At 39.4% G+C, this 21,906-nt stretch overlaps 1 pseudogene; it reads left to right on the forward strand.

Annotated features, from left to right (window-relative positions):
- Window positions 1-200: 200 nt before the first annotated feature.
- LOC119511220 lies at window positions 201-1,501 on the forward strand (annotated as a pseudogene).
- The last annotated feature ends 20,405 nt before the right edge of the window (window positions 1,502-21,906 follow it).

Raw genomic sequence — 21,906 nt, forward strand, 5'->3', positions numbered from 1 at the left:
GTGCGTGGTGGCAAGTGTGGGAGGCTAGCTGAGCTGGAGCAGTCATCACCAGGGAAACCACCTGGCCATGCCTCCTGGGTGCAGCTCATGGATCATGGGTGCTGGAAGTGGCTGGGCTGAGCAGCTAGGACATGGATGTGGCTGTGATCTCCTGTCTCTGCCCTGCTGAGCTGGAACTGCTCACAGACAAGACATGGGAAATGAATGTTGGATGCCAAAGAATAAAGTTGTTAGGTATCCTGATGATGGTAAATGTCTACATTTATTGCAGAAGTCTCCAAAAGCAGTACTCAAGGAAAAGGGGGAAGTAGTGATACCCAAAGAAAAGTTCTGGAAGGTAACTGATCCTCCTGTGGCATATTGGAACAGGGAACAAGAAAAGCTTAACAAGCAGTATAATCCCATTTTGAGCATATTGGTCAACCAGATGAGGGAAATGTATGGGTTTTCCAACATAAGCCATTTGAATTATTGTGAACCTGACTTGAGGGTCACTTCAGTAGTTACAGGTTTAGCACTTTGCTGGGTAGATTTAAAGACTTTTTCCTCTGTTTGAAATGTCAAAATTATTCACTGCTTATAGATAAACCAGAAAAGTGTGCAAAGAAACCTTTCTTATTGCTGGAAATGAAATCACTCACCCCATGTTTTGCTAAGAGGCAAGCCATTTGGAAGACTTGGGGCAGAGAATCCAGTGTAGGGAACCAAACAGTGGTGTGAGTCTTCTTGCTGGGCCAGACACCTCTCCCTCTCCCCCCTCTAGTGGCAGGGGACAGCCAACCCAACCTGTCAGACATGCTGAAATTTGAGAGTGAGAAGCACCAAGATGTTCTTCTGTGGAAATACAGAGGCTCTTTCTTCAGCTTATCTCTCAAAGAAGTGATGTTTCTCAGGTAGGTGTGCACTTGTTGCCCAAATGCTGAGTTTGTTTCCAAGGGTGATGATGATGTTTTTGTGAAGACCCATCACATCCTGAATTACTTGAATAGCTTATCCAAGAACAAAGCCAAAGATTTGTTTATAGGTGATGTGATCCACAACTCTGGGCCACATCAGGATAAGAAGCCTAAGAACTACATCCCAGAAGATGTTTACTCTAGCATTTATCCCCCTTATGTGAAAACTGCCCAGCTATGCATCCTGGGTGCATTGCATGGATCATGGGATCTGATGGTCACTGGGCTGAGCAGCTGGGACATGGATGCTGTTGTGATCTCCTGACTCTTCAGGATTCCTCTACTCTGGCCACCTGGCCCTGAGGCTGTGCAATATAACTGATCAGGTCCACTTCCACTCTACTGATGGCATTTATCCTGGAATGTGCCTTCAGAAATTCAGCCTCATTCCAGAGAAGCACAAAGACTTCAGAACATTTGATATAGAAGAGAAAAACAGGAACAATATTTGTTCCTGTGTAGATTTGATGTTAGCACACAGTAGAAACTCTCAAGAGATGATTGATATTTGGTCTTTGTTGCAAAATGCTCATTTAAATTGCTAAGATACATATAGACTAAATTTTGCACAGGAAGGAATAACTTGAATAATTACCATTTTGAGTTCTCATATTAGGGTGATTTCTCTGCTAAACCATCAAAATTGCCTTTTTAGTAGTTTCCATTTGGAGTTCTCTAAGCCCCTTACTGTGGTACTTTTCTGAAGAGGGAAGGCAGAAGATTTTTTAATGGAGAATATGGCAGGACAATTGGTTCTGATTCTCCCTATTGATTTATGATCATGTTTTTTTCTAATTTGTTCTTCTTTTCATCTGAAATCATAAGTTTCTGAAATTTAACCATTTTAAGTTATTATTGTGTTGCCTTCAGATATGATGATAGTCCTATTTTCCCTTATTTATTTATTGATTTATTTGTGAATTAGGTGTTTATAAACCTGTTGGCCACAAAGACTAGATATACGTTATTCAATAGCTTTTGTGAAATGGAATTAAATTATTTCTATGAAATTTGGATTAATTTTTTAAATTGTCTAGATAAATTGACTTCTGTCAAAATATCCTGCCACCCCATCAGTATGTTCTTATGTTAATCTAATCAGTTAATTTTGCAAAATGAGGATCACTGACACTCATCCACTTTATCTTCTTATGGTCATAATAGAGAGAGAATTCAATTTTCCTTGTATTTGGTTTGGTGGATGGTGTCATGATAGTTTTCTAATTTTAGTATTTGAAATTAATGAGTATGATTCCATAATGTCCAACTGAAGATTAAATTGCCCCTGACAACTATATTGGGTTTGGAATTTTTAAATGTGGACCCAAAAATCATATATAACTTTGGAACTTTAAGTGTCAGGTTAAAAGTCCAGAATTATATTCTTGCCATATTTTCACATGTTACTTATACAAAATTATTATTCTGAGTAGTGACTGCTTCCCTGTCTCAGTGTAGAAGAGCATATGTTTTTATATAGGTTCAGATCAAAGAACAAAACATTTTTAAAGTATATTTTGTGTAATATTTTATTTGTACACAGTGTTGATGAAATATTTAACTAGAGCTTGGTATTTTAAAATGTTAAGGTGTACTAAAACTCAGAGCTAGAGCTTGGTAGGTAAGATGTCAGCATTAGCACATATAACAACTGTTTAAAAAGCTGAAAAAGAGTATAGACTTCAATTAGAAATGTGGATGAAGCAGATCTGGTTAGGTCTAGGGCAAACTGGGCCAGAAGGTAAAGGGCAATATTGACTGTGTTTTAAAACTTCAAGTTCCATGTTAGACCAAGGGAAGAGATGTTTATTTGGTGCAGGATCTATATTTCCTAAACAATTTAACTCATACAGTTTGTTCAAATACCAGAATTACATGGAACTTTCAATAGGAAGTGAGACTTGGTAGGTTAGTACATGATGGTGTGAAATAACACATCCCAAAGTAATTTGAGCAGAGAATAAAAATATATATGCAGGGCCCTGCTGAGGAACTGGGGGAAAATATGGAAGTGTTGGACTTCTTCACCTGGACTATTGCTGATATTCTCACAAACACTGAGGCCTCTATCTTGGGGCTTGCCCTTATGAAGCTCATTACTGCAAAGGAGAGGCCAAATGTGCTTATACTTGTGCCTAAGAGTCTCCCACTGAGTACCTCTTTGTTGCTCAGATGTGGCCCTGTCTCTCTATCCAACCCAACTAGGCAGGTGAACACACTGCCCTCTCCCCTATGTGGGATCTGACTCCTAGGGGTGTAAATCTCCCTGGCAATGCATGATTTGACTTCTGAGGATGAATCTGGAACCAATATCATAGGATTGAGAACATCTTCTTGACCCAAGGGGGATGCAAAATGAAATGAAATAAAGTGTCAGTGGCTGAGAGATTCCAAATGGAGCTGAGAGGTCACTCTGGTGGGCATTATTATGCACTATATAGGTAAACCCTTTTAGGTTTTAATGTATTAGAATAGCTAGAAGTAAATACCTGAAACTATCATACTGTAACCAAGTAGCCTTGATTCTTGAAGACATTTGAATAACTATGTAGGCTACAAGGGATGACAGTGTGATTGTGAAGGCCTTGTGGATCACACTCCCTTTATCCAGTGTATGGAGGGATGAGTAGAAAAATGGGGACAAAAACTAAATGAAAAATGGGGTGGGAGGGGAGATGATTTGGGTGTTCTTTTTTACTTTTATTTTTTATTCTTATTTTTACTTTTTCTGGTATAAGGAAAATGTTAAAAAAATAGACTGAGGTGATGAATGCACAAATATATGATGGTACTGTGAACAACAGTACACCATGGATGAGTGCATGATATGTGAATATGTCTCAATAAAACTGAATTTAAAAAATGTTAACATGTAATATATGTTAAATATGCTGTTATTTTTGAATTTTAAAATTTAGGTTTCTTTTGTTATGGACTATTAGAGTTGATAAAATCCTGCCAAACTATTACTTCTACATACTATCTTGCAACACACTTTCTTCAAATATTTTTCTGTTTATAGAGGTGAGAATTTTCTTACCAGATGAAATACTGTGGACTGTAATAAGGTGGAAATAAAGTCACTGTATATTTAAAAAATCTGATATCTGATTTCCATTCACCTGTCATTTGTCTTTCTTTTATGGGAATAATGTAGTGAGTTAAAGAGATGTTAACTTAGTCTGCTTCAATCCCACAGCAATAATGGACTAGGCAGAAGTCCAGGAGCTAATGTCACAAATGAGCAGTTATCCAGAAAGAAATATTCTTGCTTTTGTCTCTTACACTCTAGCAATACACAGAGAGAAAAGCAAATGCCAACCATGGTGTAAAATGATATGGCTTCAATATGAAGAAAGCATTAAATGCAATCAATTATATTTTAAATTAATATTATAAATCATAAGCCTACCCTCTTAGATTGCATCACATATTAAAGCCCAACCTTAGAGGGAATAGAGGAAGATGGCAAAGTAAGAAGCTTCAGAAAATTAATTTTACTCTTAAACAATGTATGAATCAAAGAAGAAATTGCAAACAAAAATGTAAGCACAACACACCAAAATTTATGTGATGCATTCAAGCCTAGGTTAAGTAGAAATTTATACCTCTAAATGCTTACATTGAAAAAGAAGAAATATTTTAAATCTCTAGTTTTGTTTTGTTCTTTTCTAGTACTCAAAATTAGAGTACTAGAAAAGGACAATCTGAATAGTGTACTAGAAAAAGAAAAACTAAATTGAGTACTAGAAAAGGACAAACTAAACCTACAGAGAGCAGAAGGAAGGAAATAACAAATATTAGACTGGAATTAAATGAGATAGAGAATAAAAGTACAAATCAGGGAATCCACAAAACCAAAAGTTAGTTCTTGAAAAGATTAATAAAATCAATTTTTATCTAGTGTGAAAAAGAATAAAAGACAGAGGATACAAATGACAAAATTCAGAATTACAAAGGAGGGCATTACCACTGACCCCATCCACAGAAATAGCAGGTATTATAAGAGGATACTATGGACAACTGTATGCCAAGAAATTAGGTAAACTAGAGGAAATGGACAACTTTCTAGAAACACAAACTACCTACACTGACTCTAGAAGAATAAAAGATCTCAACAAATCATTAATTAGTAAAGTAATTGAATCAGTCATCAAAACCTCCCAAAAAAGAAAAGCCCAGCACCAGATGGCTTCACAGAAGAATTCTATCAAACATTCCAAGAAGGCCTGTCTCCAATTCTGCACAAATTGTTCCAAAAATTGAAGAGGAGGGAATACTCCCTAACTCATTCCATGAGGCCAGTACCACCCTGATACCAAAGCCCTTTAAAGATACCCCAAGAAAACTTCATACCAACATCTCTTATGAATATAGATGCAAAAATTGTCATCAAGATACTAGCAAACCAGATCCAATAGCCTATTTCCTTTCCCATTTCTGATTGCATTTATTTGCATCTGCTCTCTCTCTTTTTTTTTGTTAGCCTAGCCAGTGGTCCATTGATTTTATTGATTTTCTCAAAGAACCAACTTCTGGTTTTGTTGATTCTCTCTTTCGTTTTCCTGTTCTCAATTGCATTTATTTCTGCTCTAAACTTTATTATTTCTTCCCTTATGCTTGCTTTGGGGTTAGTTTGCTGTTCTTTCTCTAATTCCTCCAGGTGAGCAGTTAACTCTTCAATTTTTGCTCTCTCTTATCTTTTACTATAGGCATTTAGGGCAATGAATTTCCCTCTCAGCACAACCTTTGCTGCATCCCATAAGTTTTGATAGGTTGAGTTTTCATTGTCATTTGCCTCGAGGTATTTACCAATTTCTCCTGTAATTTCTTCCTTTACCCACTGGTTTTCTAAGAGGGTGTTGTTTAGCCTCCATATGTTTGTGAATTTTATGACCTTCCGCCTTTTATTTATTTCCAACTTCATTCCATTGTGGTCTGAGAAAGTGTTTTGTATAATATCAATATTTTTAAATTTGTTGAGACTTGCTTTGTGACCCAACATGTGGTCTATCCTAGAGAATGTTCCATGAGCACTTGAGAAAAAAAGTGTATCCTGCTGTTGTTGGATGTAGTATTCTATAAATATCTGTCAAGTCTAGTTCATTTATCATACAATTCAACATCTCTGTTTCTTTAGTGATCCTCTGTCTAGATGTTCTATCCATTGATGAGAGTGGTGTATTGAAGTCTCCAACTATTATTGTAGAGGTATCTATTTCTCCTTTCAGTGATCACGGTGTTTGCCTCATGAATTTTGGGGTATTATGGCTTGGTGCATAAATATTTATGATTGTTATGTTTTCTTGATGAATTGGCCCTTTTATTAATATATAGTGTCCTTCTTTCTCTCTTAAAATTGTTTCACTTTTGAAGTCTAACTTGTCTGATATTAATATAGCTACTCCCACTTTTTTCTGGTTGTTGTTTGAATGAAATATCTTTTTCCAACCTTTCACTTTCAGTCTATGTTTTTCCTTGTGTCTAAAGTGAGTTTCTTGTAGACAGCATATAGATGGGTCCTATTTTTTAATCCATTCTGCCAGTCTATGTCTTTTTTTTTTTAATCTTCATTTTATTGAGATATATTCACATACCACGCAGTCATACAAAACAAATTGTACTTTTGATTGTTTACAGTACCATTACATAGTTGTACATTCATCACTTAAGTCAATCCCTGACACCTTCATTAGCACACACACAAAAATAACAAGAATAATAATTAGAGTGAAAAAGAGCAATTGAAGTAAAAAAGAACACTGGGTACCTTTGTCTGTTTGTTTCCTTCCCCTATTTTTCTACTCATCCATCCATAAACTAGACAAAGTGGAGTGTGGTCCTTATGGCTTTCCCAATCCCATTGTCACCCCTCATAAGCTACATTTGTATACAACTGTCTTCGAGATTCGTGGGTTCTGGGATGTAGTTTGATAGTTTCAGGTATCCACCACCAGCTACCCCAATTCTTTAGAACCTAAAAAGGGTTGTCTAAAGTGTGCATAAGAGTGCCCACCAGAGTGACCTCTCGGCTCCTTTTGGAAACTCTCTGCCACTGAAGCTTATTTCATTTCCTTTCACACTCCCCTTTTGGTCAAGAAGATGTTGTCTGTCCCATGATGTCAGGTCTAAATTCCTCCCCGGGAGTCATATTCCACGTTGCCAGGGAGATTCACTCCCCTGGGTGTCTGATCCCACGTAGGGGGGAGGGCAGTGATTTCACCTTTCAAGTTGGCTTAGCCAGAGAGAGAGGGCCACATCTGAGCAACAAAGAGGCATTCGGGAGGAGGCTCTTAGGCACAACCATAGGGAGGCCTAGCCTCTCCTTTGCAGCAACCGTCTTTCCAAGGGTAAAACCTGTGGTAGAGGGCTCAACCCATCAAACCACCAGTCCCCTATGTCTGTGGTCATGTTAGCAACCATGGAGGTGGGGTAGGCCAATACCCCTGCATTCTCCACAGGCTCCTCAAGGGGGTACTACATCTTTTTTTTTTTTTCCTTGTTTTTCTTTTTTTTTTTTTTTAACTTTCCCTTCTTTTTTAAATCAACTGTATGAAAAAAAAAAGTTAAAAAGAAAACAAACATACAATAAAAGAACATTTCAAAGAGACCATAACAAGGGAGTAAGAAAAAGACAACTAACCTAAGATAACTGCTTAACTTCCAACATGTTCCTACTTTACCCCAAGAAAGTTACCTAATATAGCAACATTTCTGTGAACTTGCTCCTACTATATCCATCAGAAATTAACAGACTATAGTCATTTCTGGGCATCCCCAGAACGTTAAATAGCTTATCTGTTCTTCTTGGATTATTGTTCCCCCTTCCTTAATTGCTCTCTATTGCTAGTTCCCCTACATTCTACATTATAAACCATTTGTTTTACATTTTTCAAAGTTCACATTAGTGGTAGCATATAATATTTCTCTTTTTGTGCCTGGCTGATTTCGCTCAGCATTATGTCTTCAAGGTTCATCCATGTTGTCATATGTTTCACGAGATCGTTCCTTCTTACTGCTGCGTAGTATTCCATCGTGTGTATATACCACATTTTATTTATCCACTCATCTGCTGAAGGACATTTGGGTTGTTTCCATCTCTTGGCAATTGTGAATAATGCTGCTATGAACATTGGCGTGCAGATATCTGTTTGTGTCACTGCTTTCCGATCTTCCGGGTATATACCGAGAAGTGCAATCACTGGATCGAATGGTAACTCTCTATCTAGTTTTCTGAGGAACTGCCAGACTGACTTCCAGAGTGGCTGAACCATTATACAGTCCCACCAACAATGAATAAGAGTTCCAATTTCTCCACATCCCCTCCAGCATTTGTAGTTTCCTGTTTGTTTAATGGCAGCCATTCTAACCGGTGTTAGATGGTATCTCATTGTGGTCTTAATTTGCATCTCTCTAATAGCTAGTGAAGCTGAACATTTTTTCATGTGTTTCTTGGCCATTTGTATTTCCTCTTCAGAGAACTGTCTTTTCATATCTTTTGCCCATTTTATAATTGGGCCATCTGTACTATTGTCATTGAGTTGTAGGATTTCTTTATATATGCAAGATATCAGTCTTTTGTCAGATACATGGTTTCCAAAACTTTTTTCCCATTGAGTTGCCTGCCTCTTTACCTTTTTGAGGAATTCCTTTGAGGTGCAGAAACTTCTAAGCTTGAGGAGTTCCCATTTATCTATTTTCTCTTTTGTTGCTTGTGCTTTGGGTGTAAAGTCTAGGAAGTGGCCGCCTAATACAAGGTCTTGAAGATGTTTTCCTACATTATCTTCTAGGAGTTTTATGGTACTTTCTTTTATATTGAGATCTTTGGTCCATTTTGAGTTAATTTTTGTGCAGGGGGTGAGGTAGGGGTCCTCTTTCATTCTTTTGGATATGGATATCCAACTCTCCCAGCCCCATTTGTTGAAAAGACCATTATGACTCAGTTCAGTGACTTTGGGGGCCTTATCAAAGATCAGTCGGCCATAGATCTGAGGGTCTATCTCTGAATTCTCAATTCGATTCCATTGATCTATATGTCTATCTTTGTGCCAGTACCATGCTGTTTTGGCAACTGTGGCTTTATAATAAGCTTCAAAGTCAGGGAGTGTAAGTCCTCCCACTTCATTTTTCTTTTTTAGAGTGTCTTTAGCAATTTGAGGCATCTTCCCTTTCCAAATAAATTTGATAACTAGCTTTTCCAAGTCTGCAAAGTAGGTTGTTGGAATTTTGATTGGGATTGCATTGAATCTGTAGATGAGTTTGGGTAGAATTGACATCTTAATGACATTTAGTCTTCCTATCCATGAACATGGAATATTTTTCCATCTTTTAAGGTCCCCTTCTATTTCTTTTAGTAGAGTTATGTAGTTTTCTTTGTATAGGTCTTTTACATCTTTGGTTAAGTTTATTCCTAGGTACTTGATTTTTTTAGTTGCTATTGAAAATGGTATCTTTTTCTTGAGTGTCTCTTCAGTTTGTTCATTTCTAGCATATAGAAACATTACTGACTTATGTGCATTAATCTCGTATCCTGCTAGTTTGCTAAATTTGTTTATTAGCTCTAGTAGCTGTATCGTCGATTTCTCAGGGTTTTCTAGATATAAGATGATATCATCTGCAAACAATGACAGTTTTACTTCTTCTTTTCCAATTTGGATGCCTTTTATTTCTTTGTCTTGCCGGATTGCCCTGGCTAGCACTTCCTGCACAATGTTGAATAACAGTGGTGATAGCGGGCATCCTTGTCTTGTTCCTGATCTTAGAGGGAAGGCTTTCAGTCTCTCACCATTGAGTACTATGCTGGCTGTGGGTTTTTCATATATGCTCTTTATCATGTTGAGGAAGTTTCCTTCAATTCCTACCTTTTGAAGTGTTTTTATCAAAAATGGATGTTGGATTTTGTCAAATGCTTTTTCAGCATCTATTGAGATGATCAATTTATTTTTCCCTTTCGAGTTTTTAATGTGTTGTAATACACTGATTGATTTTCTTATGTTGAACCATCCTTGCATGCCTGGAATAAACCCCACTTGGTCATGGTGTATGATTTTTTTAATGTGTCTTTGGATTCGGTTTGCAAGTATTTTGTTGAGGATTTTTGCATCTATATTCATTAGGGAGATTGGCCTGTAGTTTTCCTTTTTTGTAGCATCTTTGCCTGGTTTTGGTATTAGATTGATGTTAGCTTCATAAAATGAGTTAGGTAGTGTTCCATTTTCTTCAATGTTTTGAAAGAGTTTGAGTAAGATTGGTGTCAGTTCTTTCTGGAAAGTTTGGTAGAATTCCCCTGTGAAGCCATCTGGCCCTGGGCATTTATTTGTGGGAAGATTTTTGATGACTGATTGGATCTCTTTGCTTGTGATGGGTTGGTTGAGGTCTTCTCTTTCTTCTCTGGTCAGTCTAGGTTGTTCATATGTTTCCAGGAAATTGTCCATTTCCTCTACATTATCCAGTTTGTTGCCATACAGTTGTTCATAGTATCCTCTTATAATTTTTTTAATTTCTTCAGGATCTGCAGTTATGTCACCTTTTTCTTTCATTATTTTGTTTATATGGGTAATCTCTCTTTTTGATTTTGTCAGTCTAGCTAGGGGCTTGTCAATCTTGTTGATCTTCTCAAAGAACCAACTTTTGGTGATATTTATCCTCTGTATTGTTTTTTTGTTCTCTATGTCATTTATTTCTCCTTTAATCCTTGTTATTTCTTTTCTTGTACTTGGTTTAGGATTGGTTTGTTGTTCATTTTCTAGCTTCTTCAGTTGATCCATTAGTTCTTTGATTTTGGCTCTTTCTTCCTTTTTAATATATGCGTTTAGTGCTATAAATTTCCCCCTTAGCACTGCTTTTGCTGCATCCCATAGGTTTTGGTATGTTGTGTTCTCATTTTCATTCGTCTCTATATATTTAGCAATTTCTCTTGCTATTTCTTCTTTAACCCACTGATTGTTTAGCAGTGTGTTGTTTAACCTCCAGGTATTTGTGAATTTTCTAAGTCTCTGATGGTTATTGACTTCTAATTGTATTCCATTGTGGTCAGAAAATGTGCTTTGAATAATTTCAATCTTTTTAAATTTATTGAGGCTTGTTTTATGTCCCAGCATATGATCTATTCTGGAGAAAGTTCCATGAGCACTAGAAAAGTATGTGTATCCTGGTGATTTGGGATGTAATGTCCTGTATATGTCTGTTAAATCTAATTCATTTATCAGATTGTTTAGGTTTTCAATTTCCTTATTGGTCTTCTGTCTGGTTGATCTATCTATAGGAGAGAGTGATGTGTTGAAGTCTCCCACAATTATTGTGGAAACATCAATCGCTTCCTTTAGTTTTGCCAGCGTTTCTCTCATGTATTTTCTGGCACCTTGATTGGGTGCATAGACATTTACGATTGTTATTTCTTCTTGCTGAATTGCCCCTTTTATTAGTATGTAGTGGCCTTCTTTGTCTCTCAAAACATCCCTGCATTTAAAGTCTATTTTATCTGAGATTAATATTGCTACACCTGCTTTCTTTTGGCTGTAGCTTGAATGAAATATTTTTTTCCATCCTTTCACTTTCAGTTTCTTTGTGTCCCTGTGTCTAAGATGAGTCTCTTGTATGCAACATATTGATGGTTCATTTTTTTTGATCCATTCTGCGAATCAATATCTTTTAATTGGGGAGTTTAATCCATTTACATTCAACGTTATAACCGTGAAGGCATTTCTTGAATCAGCCATCTTATCCTTTGGTTTATGTTTGTCATATTTTTCCCCTCTCTCTATTAATATCCTTTATTGTACCCATACCGAATCTCTTTATTACTGAACCTTTCTCCAAGTCTCTCTGTCCTTTCTTTGTTTCTCTGTCTGTAGGGCTCCTTTAGTATCTCCAGTAGGGCAGGTCTCTTGTTAGCAAATTCTCTCAGCATTTGTTTGTCTGTGAAAAATTTAAGCTCTCCCTCAAATTTGAAGGAGAGCTTTGCTGGATAAAGTATTCTTGGCTGGAAATTTTTCTCACTCAGAATTTTAAATATATCGTGCCACTGCCTTCTCGCCTCCATGGTGGCTGCTGAGTAGTCACTACTTAGTCTTATGCTGTTTCCTTTGTATGTGGTGAATTGCTTTTCTCTTGCTGCTTTCAGAACTTGCTCCTTCTCTTCTGTGTTTGACAGTGTGATCAGTATATGTCTCGGAGTGGGTTTATTTGGATTTATTCTATTTGGAGTTTGCTGAGCATTTATGATTTGTGTATTTATGTTGTTTAGAAGATTTGGGATGTTTTCCCCAACAATTTCTTTGAATACTGTTCCTAGACCTTTACCCTTTTCTTCCCCTTCTGGGACACCAATGAGTCTTATATTCGGACGTTTCATATTATCTATCATATCCCTGAGGTCCATTTCGAGTTTTTCAATTTTTTTCCCCATTCTTTCTTTTATGCTTTCATTTTCCATTCTGTCTCCTTCCAGGTCACTGATTCGTTGTTCAACTTCCTCTAGTCTTGTACTATGAGTGTCCAGAATCTTTTTAATTTGGTCAACAGTTTCTTTAATTTCCATAAGATCATCCATTTTTTTATTTAGTCTTGCAATGTCTTCTTTATGCTCTTCTAGGGTCTTCTTGATTTCCTTCATATCCCGTACTATGGTCTCATTGTTCATCTTTAGTTCTTTGAGTAGCTGCTCTAGGTGCTGTGTCTCTTCTGATCTTTTGATTTGGGTGCTTGGGCTTGGGTTATCCATATCGTCTGGTTTTTTCATATGCTTTATAATTTTCTGTTGTTTTTGGCCTCGTGGCATTTGCTGAACTTGATAGGGTTCTTTTAGGATTTGTAGACCAATTGAAGTCCTTATCTCTGATTTATCAGATCTACAGCTTCGTGGAGTACACTTTCTCTAACTAACCAGCAGGTGGCGTCCACGAGCCACCTGTTCTCCACAAGCCAGTTCTCCCCTGTTTAGCCTTTTTGGTGAGTGGGGGAGTGAGTCTTGTGGGGTCCAATTGGTGTACCGAGCTTGCGTGTGTAGTTGGTGTTGCCTGCCCTGTATATGGGGCGTGTTTCTGGGCAGTCAGGGAGGGGTGGTGGCCCTAACAATCAAATCTCCCTGGTGATCCTAGAGTTTTAAAGCTGCTGCAATAGTCTAATCCTTCAGTTCAGTCCTGCCACAGTTTGTCTCTGCCACTGACCCACAAGTCCTTGGTATTGGCGTATGGCTCCTGAGACTTGCAAGTGGGCCCCTCTTCCAGGCCGTGCACCCCGGGTCCTCTGTTGAGGGATGACTGTGCTATGTCACAGGTGAGTGCCATCCCCCCAGAGCAGTTCTGGCCTGCTGGGCTGTGTAGGGAGGCTCCCAGTCTGCTGACATGATGGCTGAATGGGGCTTTGTTAATTCACACTGCTCCACCTTCCCAACTCTGGGACAATCAGCTGAGGTTGCAGGGAAGGCTAATGTCCATGCCCAGTTTTGTGGTGTGTGCCTGTTATTTGAAGCACTTCCATCACACTGGGTTGTCTGAGGCAGCTCTGGGTTATGGGGCTGGCGATGGGCAGGAGTGTTTCCTGTCCACCAGGATGATGGCTGTGAGCGGACACCCCCCTTTTCTTGGGAAGTTGTGGTGTTTAGTGAATTTTCTCAGCCACTGGATTATTGCCTTTTGTCTCAGAGCTCTCTTAGTTCTGCTCTTGACTTGACCTGCCCAAATTGCAAGTCTTTGAATCTTTCTGTATTGGGCTTCTTAGAGTAATTGTTTTAGAAAAAGAAAAAAGGATTAAAAAAAAAAAGGGCCCTCCTCAGAGATCTAATGGGTTATTGAAATGCTAAGAGACAAAGCAACCAGGGCCATTAAGGAAAGTTCCGCAGGGCAGAGAGATCAGCTTTTCTTCGGGATTTGCATATGCGCCTCAGGGCCTGACCTCGGGCCTGAGCTCCGCCCTTCCCCTTTCTATGTTCACCAGAGCTCCAAAAATCCTCCGCTTTTATTTTGGAGTTTTTCGTGTTGTTTTTTTTCTATGCCTGTCTCCTCTCTGCTGGGCTGGCTGCTCTCAGATTCTCTGGGGTCTGGTCTCAGTCTATCTATGGTTGGAGTTTGGATCAGTAGAATGAGTTTCCGATAAGGGCTGCCACTGCAGTTCTCCCTTCTCCTTCCGGGAGCTGACAGCCCCTCCTCCCACGGGACTGAGCCTGGCAGGGAGGGGCGCGGGTCCCCTGGTCGCAAAAACTTACAGATTTCGCTGATCTCAGCAGTTCCACAGTTTCATGAGTGTTGTATGAAGTATGCCCAAAGTCAGATTGCTCTGTGGTGTCCAGTCCACGCAGTCCCTGGCTTTCTACCTACTTTCCTGGAGGAGTAACTAAAACATACAGCTCACTAGTCCGCCATCTTGCCCCGCCTCTCTCCTGTACATTTTTAACCTTAACTTCCCATTTCCTTTTCTGACCCCATGCCCTGGTAACCTATCTTTTAAATTCTGACTCTATGAGTTTGCTTATTCTCATTGATCCAAATCAGTGAGATCATACAATATTTGTTCTCTTGAGTATGGCTTACTTCACTCAACATGATGTCTTCTAGAGTCATCAATGCTGTCACAGATATCAGGACTTATTCATTCTAAGAGAAAAATGATATTCCATCATAGGTATATATCACTTTTTATTTATCCATGCACCAGTTGATGCTGCTGTGAACATTGGTGTGAAAATATGTGTTGAAGTCCCTGCTTTCCATTCCTTTTGACATATATGTAGTACTGAGATTGCCAGGTCAAATGGCAGTTCTATAATTAGCTTTCGGAGGAACCTCAAAGTGTCTTCCCCAGTGACTACACCATTTTACATTGACACAAGCAGTGAATGAGTGCTCCTATTCCTCAGCATCCTCTCCAACAGTTATTTTCTCATTTGTAAAAAATAGCAGCCATTCTAATAGGTGTGAAATGGTGTCTCATTCTGGTTTTGATTTTCATTTCCCTGATGGCTAGTGATGTTGAGGATGTTTTCCTGTTTTTTTTCTGGCTATTTGTATGCCTGCCTTGAGGAGATGAGTATTCAAATATTTTGTCCATTTTTAAATTGATCCAACATTGTATGTTGAACTAACCTTGCATAACAGGGATAAATCCTACTTGATCATGGAGAATAATTCTTTTAATAGGCTATTGGGTTGCTGGAGTGGCCATCTTCTCTAACAAGGCAATGGTCTCAGTTTTGCTGAAAAGAACAGGCTAGGAGGGCAGGGCAAGATGGTGGAGTGGTGAGGAGCAGAATTTCGTCTCTCCCCTAGAGCACTTGGCAATTACCCAAGAACTGTATGGAACAGTGTTTTCGGGTTCTCCAGTAACCAGTCACACATTGGATGCAAGTTTGGAATTGGAGGAAAAGCTGAGATCACAGCAAACATTGTAAGTTCCCCGGACCAGGGGTCTGGTGCCCCTCCTCACCCAGACCTCACAGACTGTCTTGCTGCTGGCTCTTTGAAAGAGGGGGGGGGACAAAACACAGCAATCTGCTGAGGGCAAAGAAGGGAGGCTCAACCCAGCCTCAACTGCAGAATTAATTAACAAATTAATTAACTAATTTTGGGAGCTGGGGTGCTAAAGAAGGGCTGGGCTCTGAGAAGTGAGGGCACGTAAAAGCGGGCACCCATTCCCAGACTCAAAAAAAGCCATTTTTTTCCCTTACATTTTGTCCCTTCTGGCTTCTCACTGATCCCTTATCTTTTTGCATTTCAATAGCCCCTGGCAGGGGTGGAACTGAAGCTGTTGGAGAGTAATTATCAGACAATAGCCCAAAGCATATCTTTAAGTGCTCTATTCTGACACTGACAAAACTTCCAGGCTGGGGAAAGACTTTTAAAAGAGACTCTTTTTCTTTTTCTTGTTTTTCTTTCCTATGTTTTTTAAATATAAAAGTAATATATGTGGTTATTTTCTATTGGAAAGCCCAGGTTAAGGGACTAGGCTGGGCTTGGGGGGAGACAGAGTACCCACAGTGTCTTTGAGTTCCCTATTCACTACTGAAGGCCTCCACCTCTGTCTTTAATTGGCAACTCAGGCTGACCAAGGAATCTACCTGGAGATGCCCCAAAGAGGAGAAGGGAGAAGGGAATTGTGCCCCTGAGAGACAACTGGAGTTGTGAGGATTGGGAGAGTAGAGGGAGGTCCAGCTCAACTGGCAGTCCTCCTGGGAACTTAGACACCAGGGGCTGGAATTCAGATTCCAGCTTCAGTCAGCCACACCCCTGACAGGATCAGAGTCACCAGGAGAACTAAAATCTACATACCTCCTTACACTGGTGGGGGAGCTGTAGGCTGGCAAGCACCACCTACTGGACAGGAGAGGAAAAGCACCAATTCTAAAGACCTCATAGGAGGGTCTCATTCTCAGGAAAACTCCATACCCGCCCAATGAGACCTGGGCCTCACTAGACTGGGGAAATCTGACTAGGGTCGACCATATCTGAGGAGACCCACTCACAAAAAGGTTACATAGAGGCAGAGCAAGAAACAGAAAAAACAAGAGGGGAAAAATTCTGATCAAATAAATAGAACCTAAGTTAGAGGTCTAGAATAAGTTGAACTGAATAACAGAGGCCAGAGAACAAAGCCAACCAACAAGAAAACCACTAGCTAAAAGATAGAAAACAAGCTCCAAAATAAACTAATCAAGAAAATCAGATGCCTAGACAACTTAAGATAATAAGCCATACCAGGAAACATGAAAACATGGACCAACCAAAGTAACAAACTAATAGCTCATCTGAGACATAGGAGTGGAGGCAACTAATGCTAAATAAATTTGATGAAATGAAGGAAGATATAGCAAAAGAGCTGAAGGATATAAAGAAGACACTGGATGACCATAAAGAAGAATTCATAAACTTAAAAAAACAAATGGCAGAACTCATGGGAATGAAGGCCACAATGGAGGAGATGAAAAACACAATGGAGGGACACAACAGTAGATTTGAACAGGCAGAAGAAAGGATCAGTGAACTGGAAGACAGGTCATTCAAATTCATACACACAAAAGAACAGATGGCGAAAAAAATGGAAAAATATAAGCAGGGTCTTAGGGAGCTGAGTGACAACATGAAATGCACAAATATATGTGTTATGGGTATCCTAGAAGGAGAAGAGAGGGTAAAAGGGGCAGAAAGAGTAATAGAAGACATATTCACTGAAAATTTCCCAACTCTTATAAAAGACAGAAAATTAGAGATTCAAGAAGTACAACATACCCCAAATAGAATAGATCCCAATAGACCTACTCCAAGACACTTACTGGTCAGATTGTCCAATGTCAAAGACAAAGACAGGATTCTGAAAGTAGCAAGAGAAAAGTGATCCATCACATATAAGGGAAGGTTGATAAGACTATGTACAGATTTCTTTGCAGAAACCATGGAGGCAAGAAGACAGTGGCATGATATATTTAAGATACTGAAAGAGAAAAACTGCCAACCAAGAATTCTATATCCAGCAAAACTTCCCTTCAAAAATGAGGGAGAAACTAAAACATTTTCAGACAAACAGACACTGAGAGAGTTTGTGAATAAGAGAACAGCACTACAAGAAATACTAAAGGGAGTGCTACAGGCTGATAGGAAAAGACAGGAGAGAGAGAGTTGGAGAAGAGTCTAGAAATGAAGATTATCAGGAAAGGAAAAAATAAGATATGACATATAAATTCCAAAAAACAAAATGGTAGTTGAAAGTACTGCCCTTACAACAATAACACTAAATGTAAATGGATTAAACTCCCCAATAAAAAGACATAGAAGGCGGGGCAAGATGGCAGACTGGTGAGCTGTATGTTTTAGTTACTCCTCCAGGAAAGTAGGTAGAAAGCCAGGAACTGCGTGGACTGGACACCACAGAGCAATCTGACTTTGGGCATACTTCATACAACACTCATGAAAATGTGGAACTGCTGAGATCAGCGAAATCTGTAAGTTTTTGCGACCAGGGGACCCGCGCCCCTCCCTGCCAGGCTCAGTCCCGTGGGAGGAGGGGCTGTCAGCTCCCGGAAGGAGAAGGGAGAACTGCAGTGGCAGCCCTTATCGGAAACTCATTCTACTGATCCAAACTCCAACCATAGATAGACTGAGACCAGACCCCAGAGAATCTGAGAGCAGCCAGCCCAGCAGAGAGGAGACAGGCATAGAAAAAAAACAACACGAAAAACTCCAAAATAAAAGCGGAGGATTTTTGGAGCTCTGGTGAAAATAGAAAGGGGAAGGGCAGAGCTCAGGCCCAAGGTCAGGCCCTGAGGCGCATATGCAAATCCCGAAGAAAAGCTGATCTCTCTGCCCTGCGGAACTTTCCTTAATGGCCCTGGTTGCTTTGTCTCTTAGCATTTCAATAACCCATTAGATCTCTGAGGAGGGCCCTTTTTTTTTTTAATCCTTTTTTCTTTTTCTAAAACAATTACTCTAAGAAGCCCAATACAGAAAGATTCAAAGACTTGCAATTTGGGCAGGTCAAGTCAAGAGCAGAACTAAGAGAGCTCTGAGACAAAAGGCAATAATCCAGTGGCTGAGAAAATTCACTAAACACCACAACTTCCCAAGAAAAGGGGGGTGTCCGCTCACAGCCATCATCCTGGTGGACAGGAAACACTCCTGCCCATCGCCAGCCCCATAACCCAGAGCTGCCTCAGACAACCCAGTGTGATGGAAGTGCTTCAAATAACAGGCACACACCATAAAACTGGGCATGGACATTAGCCTTCCCTGCAACCTCAGCTGATTGTCCCAGAGTTGGGAAGGTGGAGCAGTGTGAATTAACAAAGCCCCATTCAGCCATCATGTCAGCAGACTGGGAGCCTCCCTACACAGCCCAGCAGGCCAGAACTGCTCTGGGGGGATGGCACTCACCTGTGACATAGCACAGTCATCCCTCAACAGAGGACCCGGGGTGCACGGCCTGGAAGAGGGGCCCACTTGCAAGTCTCAGGAGCCATACGCCAATACCAAGGACTTGTGGGTCAGTGGCAGAGACAAACTGTGGCAGGACTGAACTGAAGGATTAGACTATTGCAGCAGCTTTAAAACTCTAGGATCACCAGGGAGATTTGATTGTTAGGGCCACCACCCCTCCCTGACTGCCCAGAAACACGCCCCATATACAGGGCAGGCAACACCAACTACACACGCAAGCTCGGTACACCAATTGGACCCCACAAGACTCACTCCCCCACTCACCAAAAAGGCTAAACAGGGGAGAACTGGCTTGTGGAGAACAGGTGGCTCGTGGACGCCACCTGCTGGTTAGTTAGAGAAAGTGTACTCCACGAAGCTGTAGATCTGATAAATCAGAGATAAGGACTTCAATTGGTCTACAAATCCTAAAAGAACCCTATCAAGTTCAGCAAATGCCACGAGGCCAAAAACAACAGAAAATTATAAAGCATATGAAAAAACCAGACGATATGGATAACCCAAGCCCAAGCACCCAAATCAAAAGATCAGAAGAGACACAGCACCTAGAGCAGCTACTCAAAGAACTAAAGATGAACAATGAGACCATAGTACGGGATATGAAGGAAATCAAGAAGACCCTAGAAGAGCATAAAGAAGACATTGCAAGACTAAATAAAAAAATGGATGATCTTATGGAAATTAAAGAAACTGTTGACCAAATTAAAAAGATTCTGGACACTCATAGTACAAGACTAGAGGAAGTTGAACAACGAATCAGTGACCTGGAAGGAGACAGAATGGAAAATGAAAGCATAAAAGAAAGAATGGGGAAAAAAATTGAAAAACTCGAAATGGACCTCAGGGATATGATAGATAATATGAAACGTCCGAATATAAGACTCATTGGTGTCCCAGAAGGGGAAGAAAAGGGTAAAGGTCTAGGAACAGTATTCAAAGAAATTGTTGGGGAAAACATCCCAAATCTTCTAAACAACATAAATACACAAATCATAAATGCTCAGCGAACTCCAAATAGAATAAATCCAAATAAACCCACTCCGAGACATATACTGATCACACTGTCAAACACAGAAGAGAAGGAGCAAGTTCTGAAAGCAGCAAGAGAAAAGCAATTCACCACATACAAAGGAAACAGCATAAGACTAAGTAGTGACTACTCAGCAGCCACCATGGAGGCGAGAAGGCAGTGGCACGATATATTTAAAATTCTGAGTGAGAAAAATTTCCAGCCAAGAATACTTTATCCAGCAAAGCTCTCCTTCAAATTTGAGGGAGAGCTTAAATTTTTCACAGACAAACAAATGCTGAGAGAATTTGCTAACAAGAGACCTGCCCTACTGGAGATACTAAAGGAGCCCTACAGACAGAGAAACAAAGAAAGGACAGAGAGACTTGGAGAAAGGTTCAGTAATAAAGAGATTCGGTATGGGTACAATAAAGGATATTAATAGAGAGAGGGGAAAAATATGACAAACATAAACCAAAGGATAAGATGGCTGATTCAAGAAATGCCTTCACGGTTATAACGTTGAATGTAAATGGATTAAACTCCCCAATTAAAAGATATTGATTCGCAGAATGGATCAAAAAAATGAACCATCAATATGTTGCATACAAGAGACTCATCTTAGACACAGGGACACAAAGAAACTGAAAGTGAAAGGATGGAAAAAAATATTTCATTCAAGCTACAGCCAAAAGAAAGCAGGTGTAGCAATATTAATCTCAGATAAAATAGACTTTAAATGCAGGGATGTTTTGAGAGACAAAGAAGGCCACTACATACTAATAAAAGGGGCAATTCAGCAAGAAGAAATAACAATCGTAAATGTCTATGCACCCAATCAAGGTGCCAGAAAATACATGAGAGAAACGCTGGCAAAACTAAAGGAAGCGATTGATGTTTCCTCAATAATTGTGGGAGACTTCAACACATCACTCTCTCCTATAGATAGATCAACCAGACAGAAGACCAATAAGGAAATTGAAAACCTAAACAATCTGATAAATGAATTAGATTTAACAGACATATACAGGACATTACATCCCAAATCACCAGGATACACATACTTTTCTAGTGCTCACGGAACTTTCTCCAGAATAGATCATATGCTGGGACATAAAACAAGCCTCAATAAATTTAAAAAGATTGAAATTATTCAAAGCACATTTTCTGACCACAATGGAATACAATTAGAAGTCAATAACCATCAGAGACTTAGAAAATTCACAAATACCTGGAGGTTAAACAACACACTGCTAAACAATCAGTGGGTTAAAGAAGAAATAGCAAGAGAAATTGCTAAATATATAGAGACGAATGAAAATGAGAACACAACATACCAAAACCTATGGGATGCAGCAAAAGCAGTGCTAAGGGGGAAATTTATAGCAGTAAACGCATATATTAAAAAGGAAGAAAGAGCCAAAATCAAAGAACTAATGGATCAACTGAAGAAGCTAGAAAATGAACAACAAACCAATCCTAAACCAAGTACAAGAAAAGAAATAACAAGGATTAAAGGAGAAATAAATGACATAGAGAACACAAAAACAATACAGAGGATAAATATCACCAAAAGTTGGTTCTTTGAGAAGATCAACAAGATTGACAAGCCCCTAGCTAGACTGACAAAATCAAAAAGAGAGATTACCCATATAAACAAAATAATGAAAGAAAAAGGTGACATAACTGCAGATCCTGAAGAAATTAAAAAAATTATAAGAGGATACTATGAACAACTGTATGGCAACAAACTGGATAATGTAGAGGAAATGGACAATTTCCTGGAAACATATGAACAACCTAGACTGACCAGAGAAGAAAGAGAAGACCTCAACCAACCCATCACAAGCAAAGAGATCCAATCAGTCATCAAAAATCTTCCCACAAATAAATGCCCAGGGCCAGATGGCTTCACAGGGGAATTCTACCAAACTTTCCAGAAAGAACTGACACCAATCTTACTCAAACTCTTTCAAAACATTGAAGAAAATGGAACACTACCTAACTCATTTTATGAAGC

Source organism: Choloepus didactylus, chromosome 16 (assembly GCF_015220235.1).
Source record: "Choloepus didactylus isolate mChoDid1 chromosome 16, mChoDid1.pri, whole genome shotgun sequence".
NCBI classification, from domain to species: Eukaryota; Metazoa; Chordata; class Mammalia; order Pilosa; family Megalonychidae; genus Choloepus; species Choloepus didactylus.